Source organism: Macaca fascicularis, chromosome 11, assembly GCF_037993035.2.
Source record: "Macaca fascicularis isolate 582-1 chromosome 11, T2T-MFA8v1.1".
Classification (NCBI taxonomy): Eukaryota; Metazoa; Chordata; class Mammalia; order Primates; family Cercopithecidae; genus Macaca; species Macaca fascicularis.
In genome coordinates this window covers 61041229-61059621 of record NC_088385.1, presented here as the reverse complement: position 1 = coordinate 61059621, position 18393 = coordinate 61041229, and the positions used below count along the sequence as shown (strand labels likewise).

General features: G+C 52.7%; 1 protein-coding gene across 2 annotated transcripts in view; it reads left to right on the top strand.

Annotated features, from left to right (window-relative positions):
* The first annotated feature begins 691 nt into the window (after nt 1-691).
* Nucleotides 692-18393, top strand: part of SMUG1 (single-strand-selective monofunctional uracil-DNA glycosylase 1) — a 102348-nt gene continuing 84646 nt past the window's right edge. For both annotated transcript variants that reach the window (XR_012420314.1, XR_010579436.2), the window contains exon 1: nt 692-995. The gene's annotated coding sequence lies outside the window, so the exon portion shown is untranslated. The remainder of the gene's footprint in view (nt 996-18393) is intronic.

Genomic DNA, 18393 nt, shown 5'->3' with positions numbered 1-18393 from the left:
CCGTCCCACCTCAGGACCGTGACAATCTATTGGGACAAACGTGGGTTCCCTCCATGTCCTCAATGACCTTGTTCCCCCACGCCCTCAGCCCCATCCTGCGTAAGATGCGTGCAGGGGGAAGGGCCCTGGCACCCAGAATACCTGAGCCCCTGTTGGTCAGAGCGTCCTTCCTTCACTACGAGCGGGAATGAGCCGCAGGGTGGGTAGATGATCCCACACCCGACCCGGTCTCCCATAATTACCCCTCCCCACAGCCAGGGAAGGGGTCGTCCGGAAGATCTGATTTATTTCATCTCTTCATTGTGACCCGTCCTTCTGCCTCCCATCCGCTTCTTGGGAAGTCCCTCCAGAAGTCTAACCATAGTCACACTTGCTATTGTTTCTGTTTTATTTTTCCGGGTGGTTTAGTGAGAAGACTATTCCCAAAGTCCCAAAGGTTGGATTCTGAGGGTGTGGGAGTGGGGCCTGGGCATCAACTTCCGCCCCCTCTCCCCCACCCAAGGACCAAGGAATAAGTCCCTACCCAAGGCACGAATTGGAAGGGAGTCTGGGCTGTCTGTCATCTCCCGGCTCTGGCTTTTTTCTTTTTTTTTTTCCCCTTGCCGACTCTTCCCTCAATGGCCACAAGGGGTCTTCCTTGCGCTAAGAATGGGAAATCCGGCGTTAGGTTTGAGCGCTGGGAGGGTGGGGCGCCTAGCGAGGCTTCCTCTCCACGGTTTGCGAGCGCGGAGACCTGCAGGCGTCCCCCCACCCCTCCTCGGTGGCTTCATTCAGTCGCAGACGACTTCAGCTCTCTCACCCCACGCTCCAGACGGGAGATTGGTATTTCAGGATCTCCTGCTCCTTCACCTAAGCCTATGGAGCAACCAGAGGACTGTGAGCCGAGACAAGAATTCGGGCCAGACATACAGTAGGCGCTCAATAAATGCTTTTCAGATGAATGACAATGTGGCGGTGTCCTGTTCAGAAGCTTGGGAAGGGAGGAGACGACTCGGGTGAGTTGAGCAGGACACCCCTCCTCCCAAAGCAAGAGGGTGCCAAGAGGCGGCTTAACTGCCTAGGAGGGAAACTGAGGCCATCTGTGGGACTTACATATTGATACAGCAGGGGAGGTCCTGAAGTGACAGGGGCAATTAGAAGGGAGGGGTTAGCCAATCAGAAAGCTGTCGTGGATTGAGCTGACGTCGGAAGGCGGGAAAAACGGAAGATCCAGGCCCCTAAAGGGAAGCCTTGTTAGAACGGGGAAATGGGATGTGAGCGTGGAAAAGGGGCTGGAGATTTGGATTGTTTAGCTCGGAAAAGGAAAGTTAAGGCAACCCCTTTCTCCTGTGAGGGCAGAACTTGTTAGGTTTAGCTGAAGCTGCAGCAGGAGGAACGGCGGTCGGACCCCAGGAAGGACTTCCCCGTTGGAGTTAGACATGGGGGCAGAGGGTGAAGGGGTGATGACGTCGTTCCTGGGGTGGGAGGTGAGTTACCTGAAACCGTCTTATAATGGGAACCCGTCAGGGGTGGTGGGGGCGGGAGATACAGTTAAGGGTTAGATGCAGTGGGTGGAAGCTTAGGTGAAGTCGGCTGCCCTTCCCCCAAGGAAGCGGCTGCAGGACCCGAGAGGTGGGAGGTTCCTGACCAGGTGCTCTCACGCTCACTGCCCACCTGGAAGGACACCTGGGTGGCCCTGCCACACGCCCCCACCCAGGGCTTGCAGGAAGTCCTTCCCCAGCCGAATGGGGCGAGGTGTGTTTGGATGAACCGTAGCCTCAGGCTGCACCTGGTGACCTCCTCGAAGACCCTCACACAGGCTCCCGTGGCAACTCGCCAGTCCCATCCCCTAGCTTTGGCGCATTCAGGGCCGCTCCTGAAATGTCCTCCCTGCAACCGTAGAAAAGGCTCCTCTGGGAAGCTTGCCCTGCTCTCGCCAGCCTGGTCAGAAATCCTATGGCTCTTCTACTTTGTTTCTCTGGGTGACTTGGGTGAGCAGGAACCACACCTTGATTAGCACATAGTAGGGATACCAAATAAAGTTTTGGGTGGAGGCCTGGTTTAAATCTTGCACTGTTCTGGTCGTGTGACCTCGATTTGAAGCCCCATGTGCTGATCCGTGAAATGGGTACTTCTGTCTTGCTCACTTCTTGGGCTTTTTTTTTTTTTTTTTTTTTTTTTGAGACAGAGTTTTGCTCTTGTAGTCCAGGCTGGAGTGCAATGGCACGTCTCAGTTCACCGCAACCTCTGCCTCCCAGGTTCAAGCGATCCTCCTGCCTCAGCCTCCCAAGTAGCTGGGATTACAGGTGCTTGTCACCACGCCCAGCCAATTTTTGTATTTTTAGTAGAGACAGGGGTTTCACCATGTTGGCCAGGCTGGTCTCAAACTCCTGACCTCAGGTGATCTACCCGTCCCGGGCTCCCAAAGTGCTGGGATTACAGGCATGAGCCACCGCGCCCGGCCTTCTTAGGCTATTTAAAGGACTATGTGCCTGAAATAAGGAAAGGGAAAGCATTTTGTTTTATGCAAATGCAGGTCATGCAGACACCCGTGTGCTCAGGGGTGGGTACACCCACATTCACACAGGTTGAATCTCTTGGAGGGGCTAGGTCCGCGTCTCTTGATTTTGCAGTCAAGCAAAAGCTGGAGACGGTAGGCAAGAGGGCCAGCTAGGGAGAGCTAGCTGTCAGATGCCAGAGAGGGAACCCAAGAATGCGAGGGGTGGTCCCCAGAACTGGCTAACCTAGACCCAGGATCTCATTCTCCAGGGCGGGATCCCAGTTCCCTGGAGGATTCTGGGTACAGGCCAGTGGGCCCGGACCCTGGCGCAGAAACACGGGACCGAAGACCTCGCTGTAGGAGCCCCGAGTCGGGGCTGCCCGGCAGAGGGCGCCCAGGCTGGCTCGGGCACAGCCCTCTTTGGGTGCGGCCCGCCTCCTGTTGCGCCCTCTGCGGGCCAACAGGGACACTATCGCGCTGCCTGTCTTCTGTGGCCACAAAATGGGCGGGGTTCTGCTTATTCAGGGTCTCTTGGCCACGCCTCTCCTGCAGAAGCCTCCTGCATCCTGGACCCTGGAACTCCCAGCCATGCCTGGCTCTATCTCCTCCACGCTTCAACTCCTTGTGGAGAAGGGAGCGCCTCTCTATCCCTCAAAAGGTGAATCCAAGTACCAGGTTTCCTGCCCAGCTCAGCTCCACACTCAAGCTCCACTGGGAATGATGATGAGAATAATCCCCCAGCAGCGTCATGCTTAGGGTATCTTTTTTTTTTTTTTTTTTGAGATGGAATCTCGCTGTGTCTCACAGGCTGGAGTGCGGTGGCACGATCTCAGGTGACTGCAAGCTCTGCCTTCCGGGTTCATGCCATTCTCCTGCCTCAGCCTCCCCAGTAGCTGGGACTACAGGTGTCCGTCACCACGCCCGGCTAATTTTTTTTTGTATTCTTAGTAGAGACGGAGTTTCACCGTGTTAGCCAGGATGGTCTTGATCTCCTGACTTCGTGATCCCCCCACCTCGGCCTCCCCAAAGTGCTGGGATTACAGGCGTGAGCCACCACGTCCGGCCAGGGTATCTTTTTTTTTTTTTTTTTTGAGACGGAGTCTCGCTCTGCCGCCCAGGCTGGAGTGCAGTGGCCGGATCTCAGCTCACTGCAAGCTCCGCCTCCCGGGTTCACACCATTCTCCTGCCTCAGCCTCCCGAGTAGTTGGGACTACAGGCGCCCGCCACCGCGCCCGGCTAGTTTTTTGTATTTTTTAGTAGAGACGGGGTTTCACCGTGTTAGCCAGGATGGTCTCGATCTCCTGACCTCGTGATCCGCCTGTCTCGGCCTCCCAAAGTGCTGGGATTACAGGCTTGAGCCACCGCGCCCGCCGGCCAGGGTATCTTTATGTCCAGATTATGGAGGTTTAAAATTCAGCCTGCCTGCTCCCAGCTCCCTGGCTACTGTCTCGTCCCAGCCTGTCAGTCCTTCAAGGATGTCTTAGCTTGGGCATGTTCCAGCCTTCTCATTGGACCCCCTGCCTACCGTCTCTCCTCTCCACTTACCAAAATTATCTTTCTAAAACACAAATTGGCTGGGCGCGGTGGCTCAAATCCTAGCACTCTGGGAGGCTCAGGTGGGTGGATCACTTGAGGTCAGGAGTACAAGACCGGCCTGTCAACATGGTGAAACGCTGTCTCTACTAAAAATACAAGTTAGCTGGGCATGGTGGCCTGCGCCTGTAATCCCAGCTACTCGGGAAGCTGAGGCAGGAGAATTGCTTGAACCTGGGAGGCGGAGGTTGCAATGAGCCGAGATGGCACCATTGCACTTCAGCCTGGGTGACAGAGCCAGACTCTGTCTCAAACAAAACAAAATAAAAGCAATAACAAAAAAACACAAATCAGTGTAGGTCACTATTTTACTTTAATCTCCAGTAGATCCCCATTGCCTAGGAGAAAAAAGGTCCAGACTCCTTCTTAGCTCATCTCCATCTTCTATGTTTGGCCAAATCTAAGCCTCTGATCTCATCAGATCACCTCTTTGCCTACTCGAAATTCTCCAAACACATCCTGCTCCCTTTCCTTTTCCTTTCCTTTCCTTTCCTTTCCTGTTTCCTTTTTTGACAGGGTCTTGATCTGTCACTCAGGCTGGAGTGCAGTGGTGTGATCTCAGCTCAATGCAGCCTCAACCTCTGGGTCTCAAGCCATCCTCCTGCCTCAGTCTTCCTAGTAGCCGGGACTACAGATGTGCTCCACTGTGCCTAGCTAATCACATCCTGGATTTTGGTCTTTATTTGGTAAATTTCTACTCATTCCTCAAGGCCTAGTTCAAATATCCCCTTGCTGGGCATTCTTTTCTCTAACACCCCCAGGAAGCATGTTTCTGTGCCCCCATGGACTTCTTTGTACTCACCTCTTTTTTATGACATTTATGCTGGGGCATTATCTGTTCACAAATTGGTTCCCCGCCCCACCCCCACCACCACCACTAGAAGTTGAGCATTGCTAGGTCCGAGTCTGATTCTTTTCCATCCTGGTACATACTGGGAATCCAATCTAGAGCTGCTTGGCCAAGGACCCACTGGTGCCTCAGCCCCAGATTGGAAGAAGTGGTGTCTCATGTCTGCCCCTGGGCCTAGAACATGGCAGAAATGCCTCTGCCTGTTCAAAAACTGACTGGACAAGACAGTTAACTCATTCCCTCACTCCTGGGGTGAGCCTCTGCTTCCCTCGTTTCTTTCCAGGAGATCAGCCATCCTTTCTTTCTCCTTGCTGTTTGCTCCCTTCCCTGCTAGGGGGCAGGTACTCCAGACCCTCTGGGTTCTAGGAACCTAAATTTAAGTCTGATCCAGAGGTTTATTTCTTAAGAGCTCAGAAACCGATGGTAGGGGAGGCTTCTCCCCTCTGCACAGTCCCAAAGATTCCCCACTGATTCTTGGACCCCACTCCAAGTCAGCCTCCCCACCCCAGAATTTACCTAGTCCTTGCTTGTCTAGCCTGGGGCTTGGGGGCAAAATCATAAATTTGGGAGACAAGAGGCGAGATAAAGATCATTTGTTGAAAATGATGTCATCAATCATTTGCTGGGGAGAATACATCTAAGAATTCCCCAAACCTGGGTGCTCAGATGCACCCCCTCAAGCTCCCTGTTATGCTCCCCTACCCCAATGTCCCTGGCCTCCCTGGTCAGCTGTTTTCCTGGGCTTGAGGTTGCCTGGTCATTTTTGTTTCATTCTTTCCAGCCTGCATTCTCAGAAAGCCCTCAGGCCCTTTCCTACCTTGGGAGGGTCTCAGGATGGAGAAGTTCATCCCCCACCCTTCCCAGCCCACACTAATGATCATATTTCTGAAAGAGCCTGGAGGGGAGATTCCTAAACTCCTAGTTGTAGAGTTTCAGGCTGAGGATGAACAGATAAATAATGGCTTGCCAAATTAATTAATTATTTTATTAGCCTGAGTAATTATTAATCAGGTAATTAATCACCCAGTTGTGCACTATGAATAGTAATTATGTGGTTGGGGGTGGGGGACGACAGTGGTGGAGCAAGTTATGATTTTAAGGTCTGGCAATGTATGGACCTTCTCTTGGTCCTAGGAAGATTTCGGAGGATTTATGGGCTCCATCTCTCCCCTCAGCCTCACACCCATGCTTAGAGATTAGGAACAGAATGGGATCTACCTGGATCCTTTTGCAAAGGCAGACATCAATTTCATCCTTCCCCTCTTGACTTCCAGAGTTCAGAAGGATGGAGGACATGGAGGCAGGGACGTGTACATGGAGATGAAAGGAAAGTGAAGAGAACGTGCACTTGTGAGTGTGTGTGTGTGCAAGTGTATGTATGTGAGTGTGTGGTGTGTGTGAATGTGTGAGTGTGTGTGTGTTGGGTGTGTGAATGTGTGTGAGTGTGTGTGTGAGTGCCTGAATGTGTGTGAGCGTGTGTGTGAGAGTGTGTGAATGTGTGTGAGTGTGCGTGTGTGTGTACCAGGGTGAGACTGAGACAGAAGCAATTCCTAAATGTGCCAGATGTCTCCACAGCCTCAATTTGGTCATTTGATATAAGAGAGCAATGCTGGGATTCACTAAAAATGTTGCCTTTGAACCTGATGTTTTGGAAGGTAGAGATGCCACCAGAAGCAAGGAAAAATAGAGGAGGCTGAGAACAGAGACAGGAGGAAGTGCAAGGCGAGACAGGAAATAAGGGGAAGAGGGAAGGAGGAAAAGTAGAACCGGCTCTTTACCTTTGAACTGACTTCATGTTTTTGTCTTGCTGGGCTGGGTGGTGTTCCCTTCCAGGCTTTCTTTTCCACACTCCCCATCCTACTCAGGACCTTCTCTCTTCGGAGATGTGGAGTGGGCTCCACCTTCAGAATCTTTCTCCTTCAGCTATTTCCCGAGACTCTGTCTACTGCCCTGTACGGTTGGAAGGAAGGGAGTGAGGATAAAAAGAGATGGTGAAGTGATGGCAGGTTACACTTGCCCTTGACACCAGGGAATCATTCTGCAAGTCCCACCTCCATGCCTCCTGCTGTTTGGAGATCCCATCAACTCATATCCCTGTGTGGTATCCCTTTGGATAACAGTAAGCTCCTGTCTCTCAAGGTGCCCCTTCCCCCAGACCTCCTTTTCCCTGGGCCAGGTGCTCCCAGGTTCCCTTCCTTCCCCTGCTCACTTGGGGAGGGTCACTGATCATGCTTTTAAGCCCCCTGAGGCCCTCTGCTCATAGCCCCTTTTACTTTCTGTTTATGGTAAATTTCACCCTTTATTTACAGTGGGTCCTGCTTTGTTTATGACCTGCTTGAGGTCAGTTTTATTTTTGTATCTCCAGTTCCTCTCCCATGCACTGTTTGTTTATGCCTCCTCTTGGTGCCCCCTTTGCAGGCTCTTCCCCAAGACCCCACTCTGAGAGGGCACAGGGGAAGGGGAAGGCCTGGATTTGAGAACCTGGGTCCTGCAACTCCAGGAGATGGTTGGGCTAAGGAGGGGCGGAGGGGTGGCCGTGGTAGCTCCATCTCCTGGGTCTTACATCAAATGACCAGTCAAATTGAGGCTGTGGAGAAATAGAAAGATACCTAGGAAGAGGAAGGAACTGGAGGTGGCCCCTAGGTCCTGAGAAGCATTTGCATAAATTGGCCAGGGAAGGGGCCCTCACATGCCCGGTGCCACCTGTTTGGGGCTCAGGCTGCTGTGAGAATATGGAATCTCCACGCTCCTCAGGCCCCAGTCCTTGCAGGGCCTGTCCACTGGGCATCCCTGTTCAGTGTATCCTCTCAGCAGAGCTCTGGGGGCAGGGCAGGGGGTCAGACTCAGGGGCAGCTCCTGACATGACAGAGCCTGCCATGAGATAAACATGGGGCCTGGAACCCAGCCTCTTGTTTGGAATTCTTGGTGGCTGGGGAGGGTGGTGGTATGGGGAGGGAGCGGTTGGTGGGAAAATGAGTGGAACGGGGAGAGCAGACCTCATGGAGGGCCCGTGCTGAAAGAGGAGACCATAGCCCAGCGCCCTTGACATCACTCGGGGCCTTGCTAATGGCTCTGGGGAAAGGGCTAGCATCCAAAGTCCCTTGAGATTGACTTACCCTCTTATGAAATCACCCAGCACCCACTCTGAGTAAGCACCTGATGGGCACTGGGGAGGGAAGAATGGAGGATGGAAAGAGCTGTGGATTCTCAGCACCTTAGGGTAGCGCAGCTGCGCTCACAAGTTCTTCCTCTCTGACTTCCACCTCCGTCTGTAAGGGATGGGGGCGTAGAGAAGGTGGAGTGAGAGTGGCTCAGATTTCTTGCTCTTCCCTCCAGAGTCTCCCTGGGAGTTGTTGATCTTCAGCCAGGTTCTGAGCGTTATCTAGAAGACACTCCAGGGAACCAGCTCCAGCTCTGTTGGAGCCTTATCTTGTCTGCAGACAGACTCAATTAACCTCTTCTCGCCCTCAGTGCATGTGTGGAGGGCATCTTCCTCCCATCCCTGGTGGCCCTGCTTTCTTTTTCTTTCTTTCTTTCTTTTTTTTTTTTTTGAGACGGAGAGTCTCGTACTGTCGCCCAGGCTGGAGTGCAGTGGCGCGATCTTGGCTCACTGCAAGCTCTGCCTCCTGGGTTCACGCCATTCTCCTGCCTCGGCCTCCTGAGTAGTTGGGACTGCAAGTGCCCACCACCACGCCCAGCTAATTTTTTGTATTTTTTAGTAGAGACGGGGTTTCACCGTGTTAGCCAAGATGGTCTCGATCTCCTGAGCTCGTGATCCACCCGCGTTGGCCTCCCAAAGTGCTGGGATTACAGGCGTGAGCCACTGCGCCTGGCCTGGCCCTCCTTTCTGTATGTCTCTAGGGGCATCCCAGATATTTCTCCATCTCCATGTCCTCCCCCTCCCCACTATTTCTCAGGCTAGGACACCTCTGGAAAGGAGATGTCTTCTATTTTCTCTTGCTCCTTTCCCCTGAGCTAACCCTACCCTGCATCCCTGCTAAGCCCTTCTTAGGATCTTCCTTTCATCTCTCCTCTTCCATTCATCCTTTCCTTAGAACACAGGCACTCTATGGCCAGGCACAGTGGCTCACTCCTATAATCAATTCCAGCACTTTTGCAGGCCGAGGCTGGTAGATCACTTGAGGTCAGGAGTTCGAGACTAGGCTGGCCAACATGGTGAAACCTGTCTCTACTAAAAATACAATAATTAGCCTGGTGTGGTGGCACGTGCCTGTAATCCCAGCTACTTGGGAGGCTGAGGCAGGAGAATGGCTTGAACCCCGGAGGCGGAGGTTGCAGTGAGCTGAGATCGTGCTGCTGCACTCCAGCCTGAGCGACAAAGTGAAACTCCGTCTCCAAAACAGCAACAACAACAACAACAACAAAAACAAAACACATACACACACAAAACCCAGGCACTCTAGTTCCTGACTCCTACTCCAAAACCTCTCTGGGGCCTATTGTCTATGGTTCTTTTATGGATTTCACAGTGGTACCTCTTCTCCACTTGGTCCAAAGCCTCAGCTTTCCAGGCTGCAGAGGGGAGAAGAGTGTGTAGTTCTTCCCATTGCCAGCAGAGAGCAACACACACACAAAACCATGCAGAAGGGTTGGGAGGTCGAGAGGCCTGGAGTGGGACCACCCTACTGAGAGGTGGGACAGACGACACTTGCAGCCTAGGGACTGCCTTAGGAGCAGGATAAGCAAAATATTTCTAGGACCAATAAGTGGGGTGGGAATCTCTAGTTTTTAGCCTTATTTACAAACTCTGTAATAGCTAATAGTATCAGCTACTTTTTTTGTGTGTGTGTGAAATGGAGTCTCGCTCGGTTGCCTGGGCTGGAGTGCAGTGGTGCAATCTTGGCTCACTGCAACCTCCGCCTCCTGGGTTCAAGCAATTCTCCTGCCTTAGCCTCCTGAGTAGCTGGGACTATAGGCGCCCACCAACACGCCTGGCTAATTTTTGTATTTTTAGAAGAGATGGGGTTTCACCATGTTGGCCTGGCTGGTCTCGAACTCCTGACCTTAGGTGATCCACCTGCCTTGGCCTCACAAAGTGCTGCAATTACAGGCGTGAGCCACCGTGCCTGGCACAATATCAGCTACAATTTGAGGCAGGCACTTTATATAACACATCAAATTCTCAGCCGGACACGGTGGCTCACGCCTGTAATCCCAGGACTTTGGGAGGCCAAGGCAGGTAGATCAGGAGGTCAGGCGTTTGAGACCAGCCTGGCCAACATGATGAAACCCCTAAAAATACAAAAATTAGCTGGGCATGGTGGTGCGCGCCTATAATCCCAGCTACTTGGGAGGCTGAGGCAGGAGAATCGCTTGAACCCGGGAAGCAGAGGTTGCAGTGAGCCAAGATTGGGCCACTGCACTCCAGCCTGGGCAAAAGAGCGAGATGCCATCTGAAAAAAAAATTATATATATATATGTGTGTGTGTGTGTGTGTATGTGTGTGGTATGTGTGTGTGTGTGTGTATATATATATGTTAAATTATCAAAATAACCATGAGGAACTATTATGTCCATTTTACAGAAGGGTAAATTGAGGCCGAGGAAGGTTAAATCATGCTAAATCATGTGCCCAAGATCACACAACCAGGAACTGGCAAAGGTGGGATTCAGTGGTCCTTTCGAGGTGGCCCATGCCTGAGGGAGTTGGCCCCCTCCCTCCCAGTCTCGATATAAGGAGCCTGGAAGGGGCCCTTGTGGCGCCCAGGCAGCCCTCTCCTTCCGGCACCCAGCAGGCTTCAAAGGAGGGGCTGGGAAGCTGGGCGGGGGACCTCTGCCTCCACAAGCCTCCCCCAGCCTGGCCAGATGCCTTTGGGGCCTGGAGACAAGGGGCAGAGAATGGGGCTGCCATAAACAGTGTCCGGCTGCACCATGAGGCTGTAAAACCAGCCCAGCAGAGCTGGAATGTGGAGGGATCTAGGAAGGATTTTCCGGTGGGTCTGGCCTGATAGCATCTTTGGGGCCTGGGGTCAAAAGGGAGCCCACCTCCCTTCCCTCCCTCTTCCCAGCCATCCTGCTGCCGTCTCCTTTCCCCTTCTCCCACCTCCGTTGCTGCCACTTCTCCCCCCGTCTTCCTCCTCTCTTCTAGAGACTTCTATCATGTTTCTGGAGCTGTGTCTAAGTGTCTCCAGCCCTGCTTGGTCTCTCTTGGCCCCTTCCTCTCTGGCAGGTGGTGCAGCACCCACTTGAATCTGTTCGCCGTGTAACTTTGGGGCTCCTCTGCCTTATTCCCCCTCATCTGTAAAATGGGGAATAATGAGGCACTTATCTCAGAGGCTAGATGAGGTAAGATCTGTAAAGCACTTAGGACAGTGCCTGACTCATATTAAATACGATCTAATTGTCTGTTAATGTAATAAATATCAGTGTGTCTGTTTATTCCAGTTTCTCTTCCCTGCAGAGGGATCTGGGTCAGCTGGTGGGCTTTCCTCTACTTATTCCTTCTCACGACCTTCACTTGGGTCCAGGAGGCGGCTGGTGGTGCGACTCTAAGGACAGGATGAATGCTGGACATCCCACCTCCCACCAGGCCGGGCCCCGGAGTCTAGCTTTGCAGAATCAGGCTGCCATCCCTTCTGTGGCCAGCAGGGGGCAGCAGATGCCCGGACTGTGACCTCCAGGAAGGGGCGTGCGCTCACGTGGCCCTGCTGAAGGCCGAAGACAGCGATGGGTAGGGCCCAGTGGTTGTGTGTCTAGGTTAATTTCCAGGTGCGTCGCTCCTGTCCCTGCGCTTCCATGTGTGAGGATGAGGTGGGGAAGGGGTGTCTTGCCTTGTTACCTATGTTGTGACATGTACAGGGGCAGTTGTGTGTTTCAGTGTCCTGTGGCCCAAAAGGACTCAGAGATTGTCTAATGGGCCAATCCCCTTATCTTCAGCTGGGGAGGCCAAGGCCCAGGGAGGGCAACGTGCTTGTTTAGGCTTGCACGGTGAGCTTGTGGCCGAGCTTTCAGACGCTTACTGCACCGCTCTTACTGGTGTGTGTCTGTGAGTCCATGAGAAGTGGGTGTGTCTGCTGTGCCATACAGAAACCCAGGTCTCAGAACAGGTGCCTGCTTCCTCTGACCCCCACTGCTGAGGCTAACTCCTGGAAGAGGCCTTGTCCTCCCCTTCTCTGGCTTCCTTGTCTCTGCACCAGCCTCTTCTTCATGGCCCAACTGACCCGCTGAATGAAGGATATCCACCTCCTTCCCTAGAATCTAGGTGTCTGGAGACGGGGCTCTTGTAATGATAGTGAAAGCTGCCGTGATTACTACCGTGGTCAACCTTTGTAGAGTAGTCATTGCCATGCATCAGATCATTTAATTACTTAATCCCGCATCAATCTTTCAAGGGAGGCACTCTGGCTATTCTCATTGTATCCATGAGGAAATTGAGGCACAGAAAGGTCGAGGACCTTGCCCAAGACTGCACAGCCAGCAGGCAACCAGGCTGTCCCAACCCAGCGACAAGTACTAAGCAGGATGGATCCCATGTGATGGTGCTAGCCATACCCCCAGTAACCACCTCTGGCTGCTTGTAGAATGCTCAGCATGTGCCCAGCACTTCTCATTTGATCTTGACTGCTCACAATAACCCTGTGGCATATGTTTTATCTTCACTTTGCAGACAAATGAACAGAAGCTCAGCTAGTAAGCAGAAGGGCCAGGTCTCTATCAGAGCTCTGGGGGGCTCTATGGTAAACCCATGCACTTAATCATCCACTGGTCTGGTGCTCTCAAACTTTACATCACCTTAGGACTTGTCAAAATGCAGACTCTAACTCAGTAGGTCTGGGGGCAGGGCCTGAGATGCTGCATTTCCTTCTTCCTTTCCTTTTTTTTTTTGAGATGGAGTCTTGCTCTGTCGCCCGGGCTGGAGTGCAGTGGTGTGATCTCGGCTCACTGCAACCTCCGCCTCCTGGGTTCACGCCATTCTCCTGCCTCAGCCTCCCGAGTAGCTGGGACTACAGGCGCCTGCCACCACGCCCAGCTAATTTTTTGTATTTTTAGTAGAGACGGGGTTTTACCGTGTTAGCCAGGATGGTCTCGGTTTCCTGACCTCGTGATCCACCCGCCTCGGTCTCCCAAAGTGCTGGGATTACAAGCTTGAGCCACCATGCCCAGCCTCCTTTTTTTTTTTTTTTTTTTTTTTTGAGATGGAGTCTCGTTCTTGTCACTGAGGCTGGAGTGCAGTGGCATGATCTCAGCTCACTGCATCCTCCACCTCCCGGGTTCAAGTGATTCTCCTGCCTCAGCTTCCTGAGTAGCTGGGATTACAGGGGTGCGCCACCACGCCCAGCTAATTTTTGTATTTTCAGTAGAGATGAGGTCTCACCATCTTGGCCAGGCTGGTCTCGAACTCCTGACCTCATGATCCACCCTCCTCGGCCTCTCAAAGTGCTGGAATTACAGGCATGAGCCACGGGAGACGCTGCATTTCTGTAAGCTCCTCCAGGATGTGTGGATGTTGCTGGTGCATGGATGGTGCTTTGAGCACTAAGGGTCTATAGCTTCTTCTAGTCCTCATACAATGGGCTTTCTCTGGACTTCAGTGTCCCCATCTGCAAAACAAGAGGATCCTAGGAGCTCAGATACTCGGTTTAGCCTTGTTCCATCCCCTCTGTTCCCTCCCTCACAACCTTAGACCATCTCTAAGCACTTGGCATTATGTTCTCTTAGAGGGCAGCGGGCAGACATGACTTTAAAGGCTTTGAAGTGTGCTCCCAATTTCTAACAGAAGGAAAACACAAGGCCCTGGTGGGAGTGGGTCCTTTTTCAAAGTCACAAAGCTCATTAGTAGGTACAGAACTGAAACCCAGATTGCTGACTCCCAGTCAAGCTCTGCACTCCTCCTGAAAGGGCCTTGGGTGCTCCAGGTATCCACAGAGAGGTCTGGATGCTGGGAAGTGGGAGGCCTAAGGGCTCCCATGAGAGGCTGGATGACAAACCCATTGTTATGGGCAATAGCTTCAAAGGGGAAATTGAGGCACCTGCGAGGAGGCTGCCCTCCTTTTGTTGGCCCCATCCTGTTTGTCTGGGGTTCTCCCTCCTTCTTCCCCACCTCCTCTGCTTCTTGCTGTCTCTACTCTCCCAGCCCTGGCATTTCATCTCATTTCTGTTCTCTGATTGACTCTGTTCCCAGCCCTCCAGGACTCAGAGTCACGGGTGTGATTTTGAATAGTCATTGACCAGCTTGCGTGGCCAGCTCCACTCTCCCTTTCTCCAGCTCCGTCCGACCTTCCCATGACCTGTGCCTGGCTTGCTTCAGCAGACCTTTAGGGGAGACAACACCCAGAGGCTGACAGAGGGGACCTCCCCATCTGAGAGGTCCTAGAGCAGGAAAGTGGGTCTCATCCAGGCTGTGGGGATGGACCTTCTGCAGGAGCCAGACTGGATGGGGGCCTCTAGAACCTCATCCCTGCATTCAGCGGCAGCATTCAGATTATCCTCTCTCCTGGCTGTCGGCTGGGAGTGCCGTGGAGGGTTCACAACCCTTGGTCTTTTCATGCCAATGACACCGTCTGTCCTTCTGGGAGGTCTGCTGGCCTCACATTTACCTGGAGAATGAGCTGCTCGTCAATTTGCTCACCAGGGCAACCACACCACAGAGCAGGCATGCAAAGCCGGGCCCTGCGGCTCTCCTGGCCCCGGGTGGGGCTCAGCTGGCTGAGGAAGAACTGGGAATGAAGATATCCCAGCTCTCAGCTGGGACTCAGACTGGAGAAAATAAGAGCAAGCAGCTCTCTTCCTGGCCTTTTCCTGGGTACTCTAGGAAAGTTCCTGCCCCCCCTCCCCGCCCCAGGTGGAGGCCCGATAATTGTTCATACCACAAATGCCTACTGAGCCCTGCCCGTGTGTGAGGTGCTCTGATGGCCATCAGAGCTTGAGCCCACCTCAGGTCTTGGTGACTGAAAGAGGAGGGCTCTGTCCATGGGCCAGAGAGTGGGAGGGAGGTCCCAGCAGTACCAGACACAGAGGAAAGGCCAGACAGACCGTTTTCTGGAGTCAGGAGCTGAGGAGACATGGAGGCGGAGTGAGATGCCTCCTTGCCTTCTCTAACTAACCCCCTCCCGCATATGGGGGGGGTCCGGTCTGTAGATGGTGAGCTGGGCAGGTTGCTCTCTCTGCCTCTCCTGGCCTCATTTCTCTTCTTTGAAATATGACAGCGTGAGGCTAAGCCAGGAGTTCTCAGGAGATGACTTAGAAGCACCTGGGAACATTACAATTCTGATTCCTCAGCCCCTCTGATCTAAGTGCTCTGAGGTCCTGGGGTCAGTACCTAGCATTTGTTCCTCTAAGCCCTGCCTGATTCTAATGGGCAGCCAGGTGATGGGTAGTGGAGGCGGAAGGCTGGAGGACCTCCTACAACCCCTCCTGAAGGCTAAGGGGGCACCCAGGGTCCTTCCTGCTCTGCCGGGCCGCAGTCTGGGGGAAGCCGCTGTGCTTGAGTTTTTATAGTGCTAGGCACTGAGCAGCGTTCACTTAGACTCCAGACAGGCACTTATTATCCCCATCGTGGGAAGGAAACTGAAGCCCAGAAAGGTAAGTGGAACAACCCTGAGCTTTTTATTTATTTATTTTTAATTTTCATTTATTTATTTATTTTTATTTTTTGAGCTGGAGTTTTGCGCTTGTCACCTAACCTGGAGTACAATGGCACGATCTCAGCTCACTGCAACTTCTGCCTCCTGGATTCAAGCAATTCCCCTGCCTCAGCCTCCTGAGTCACGGGGATTAGAGGTGCCTGCCACCATGCCCAGCTAATTTCTGTATTTTCAGTAGAGATGGGGAGTCCTTATGTTGACCAGGCTGGTCTCAAACTTCTGACCTCAGGTGATCCGCCTGCCTCGGCCTCCCAAAGTGCTGGGATTACAGGCGTGAGCCACCGCGCCCGGCCAATCCTAAGCTTTTAAAATATTAGGTCCCCACCACTGCAGGTCTGTAGCTTTTTTCTCCACTTTCTCTGTGTTGGTTTCTCTTCTCTTGACGGACAAGACACTTTGTTTTTCCATTTCCTGCCCTCTTACCTACCTCTTCCTCTCTTCTCTCTCCCTCTAATCTCCAGAGAAGGTGCTTATCAACTCTTTTCTGAGAAGTCCTCCCTGTCGTCTGTCCCAAGTTTCTTCTCCAAGGAGAGTCCATATTCCCAGGTCTCCCCTTGTCGGTGGGGAGGAGAGAGCGCCGCGGATATTGCCTCTGACTCACTGCTGTTCCTGGCTCCCCTGGCCTCCTGCTCCCTTCTTCTCATCTATCACTAGTTCTTACCCTTCCTTCCTCTTCAGAATTCTTTGTTTGGTTTCTAACAGAGGCAAAAATCCAGAGTAATTAATTCCCAGAGAGAAATTCTCTCCAATTCCAGCAGGAAGGATTGAGTCTAGATGCCTGGAAAAACTTTCTAATAGCCAAAGTGAGTAGTTCTGAATAAGGGTGTGGATCCAGGGGGAAAGACTGGTCTCTCTCCAGGTTTATAATCCTCTTGTTCTTCCTGGTCCCCCCTTTTCACATGCCCACAACCCCCTGCTAGGGTGACTTTGTGCCCATCCCCTGACCTCTTCGTGAGTGCTGCCAGGGGGTCAGAGGTCATGGGCTCCTCAGGGCCACACTGATGCTGAAGGATGGGCTGGGGCACCCAACCACCCTGGCCTTGGCCATTGTCCCTGCTCTGGGCCCTGTGGCCTCACCATCCACTCCAAACATCCCTCATCTTCTCAGGATGGGACTCATGGCGGGTCTGTGTGGGAGATCTGAGGGTGTGCCGGGTGTATCTGTGGAGCCAGCCGTGTGTGTGGCTGTGCATGGAGTGAAGGCATGCCTGGGGGTCTTGGTGTGCCTTTGCCTCAGCCCTTGCCCCAGAGCTCCAGAAGGCCCCTCTGGCCTCCATCCTGCCTCTGGCCCTGGGGTCAGCTGGCAGGTGTGATGAGTTGGTGAGTGCACAAACTTGGGAGAGCCACTGACACTATGAGGTGGGCACACTGACACCTGAGTCTTTCCTGATGTTGCACTGAATGCCCTCAGGTCCCAGGCCAGCTCTGCTGCCCACTATCTGGCTAAATGGTCCCTTACCAACCGGGCCCACCCTTCTGAAAGTAGGAACTGGTGGAGGATTGAAGGGCTGCGTTGGGGACCTTTTGGCTCTTCCTTCTAAGGGCTCCTAGTGTGCCTCCCTCCAGGAGCTCTGGAGTGGTGGGTTTCGAGATGGGCAGAACCCCTCAGTCCCAACTGCACCCTCCACTGCAGGTCCAGAATTATTCTGTAGTGGGTCAGTTCCTGACCCCTCTCTCCACACCTTTGTTTTTGTTTTTTGTTTTTTGTTTTTTGAGATGGAGTCTTGCTCTGTCGCCCAGGCTGGAGTGCAGTGGCACGGTCTCGGCTCACACTGCAAGCTCCACCTCTCAGGTTCACGCCATTCTCCTGCCTCAGCCTCTTGAGTAGCTGGGACTAACAGGCGCCCGCCACCTCGCCCGGCTAATTTTTTGTATTTTTAGTAGAGACGGGGTTTCACCGTGTTAGCCAGGATGGTCTCGATTTCCTGACCTCGTGATGTGCCTGCCTCGGCCTCCCAAAGTGCTGGGATTACAGGCGTGAGCCACTGCGCCCGGCCCACACCTTTGTTTTTATTTTAATTATTTTTTTTTTGAGACAGGTTTTGCTCTGTCAATCAGACTGGAGTGTAGTGGCTTGATTAAGACTCACTGCAGCCTCGACCTCCCAGACTCAAGTGATCCTTCTGCCTTGACCTCCCATGTAGCTAGGATCACAGGTGCACCCACCATGCCTAGCTTTTTTTTTTTTTTTTTTTTTTTTTTTGTAGAGATGAGGTCTCACGTTGTTGCCCAAGCTGGTCTTGAACTCTTGGGCTCAAGCAATCCTCCCACCCTGGCCACTCAAAGTGTTGGGATTACAGGAGTTAGCCACTGTGCCTAGCCTTTATTGAACTCCTGGCCTCAAGTGATCTTCCAGCTTCAGTCTCCCAAAATGCTGAGATTATAGGTGTGAGCCACTGTGCCCAACTCTTCCCATATATTTGAAGAAGGGTTTTTTGCTTTTATTTTTTTTTTGAGACAGAGTCTCGCTCTATTGCCCAGGCTGGAGTGTAGTGGCGTGGTCTTGGCTCACTGCAACCTCTTCCTCCTGGGTTCAGTCAATTCTCCTGCCTCAACCTCCCAAGTAGCTGGGATTACAGGTGTGCACCAGTATACATGGCTAATTTTTGTATTTTTAGTAGAGACGAGGTTTCACCATGTTGGCCAGGCTGGTCTCAAACTCCTGACTTCAAGTGATCTGCCCGTCTTGGCCTTCTAAAGTGCTGGGATTACAGGTGTGAGCCGTGGCGCCTGGCCTGACGAGGAGTTTTAAAAACGATTCAAGTTCGCGTACAGAACATTATCATTACGTTTGGTTCTTTCCACACTTCTTTAAGGTAAAATGGTGGGCCAGGGGGAGTTTTACTTCCTTTTTTTGAGACGGAGTC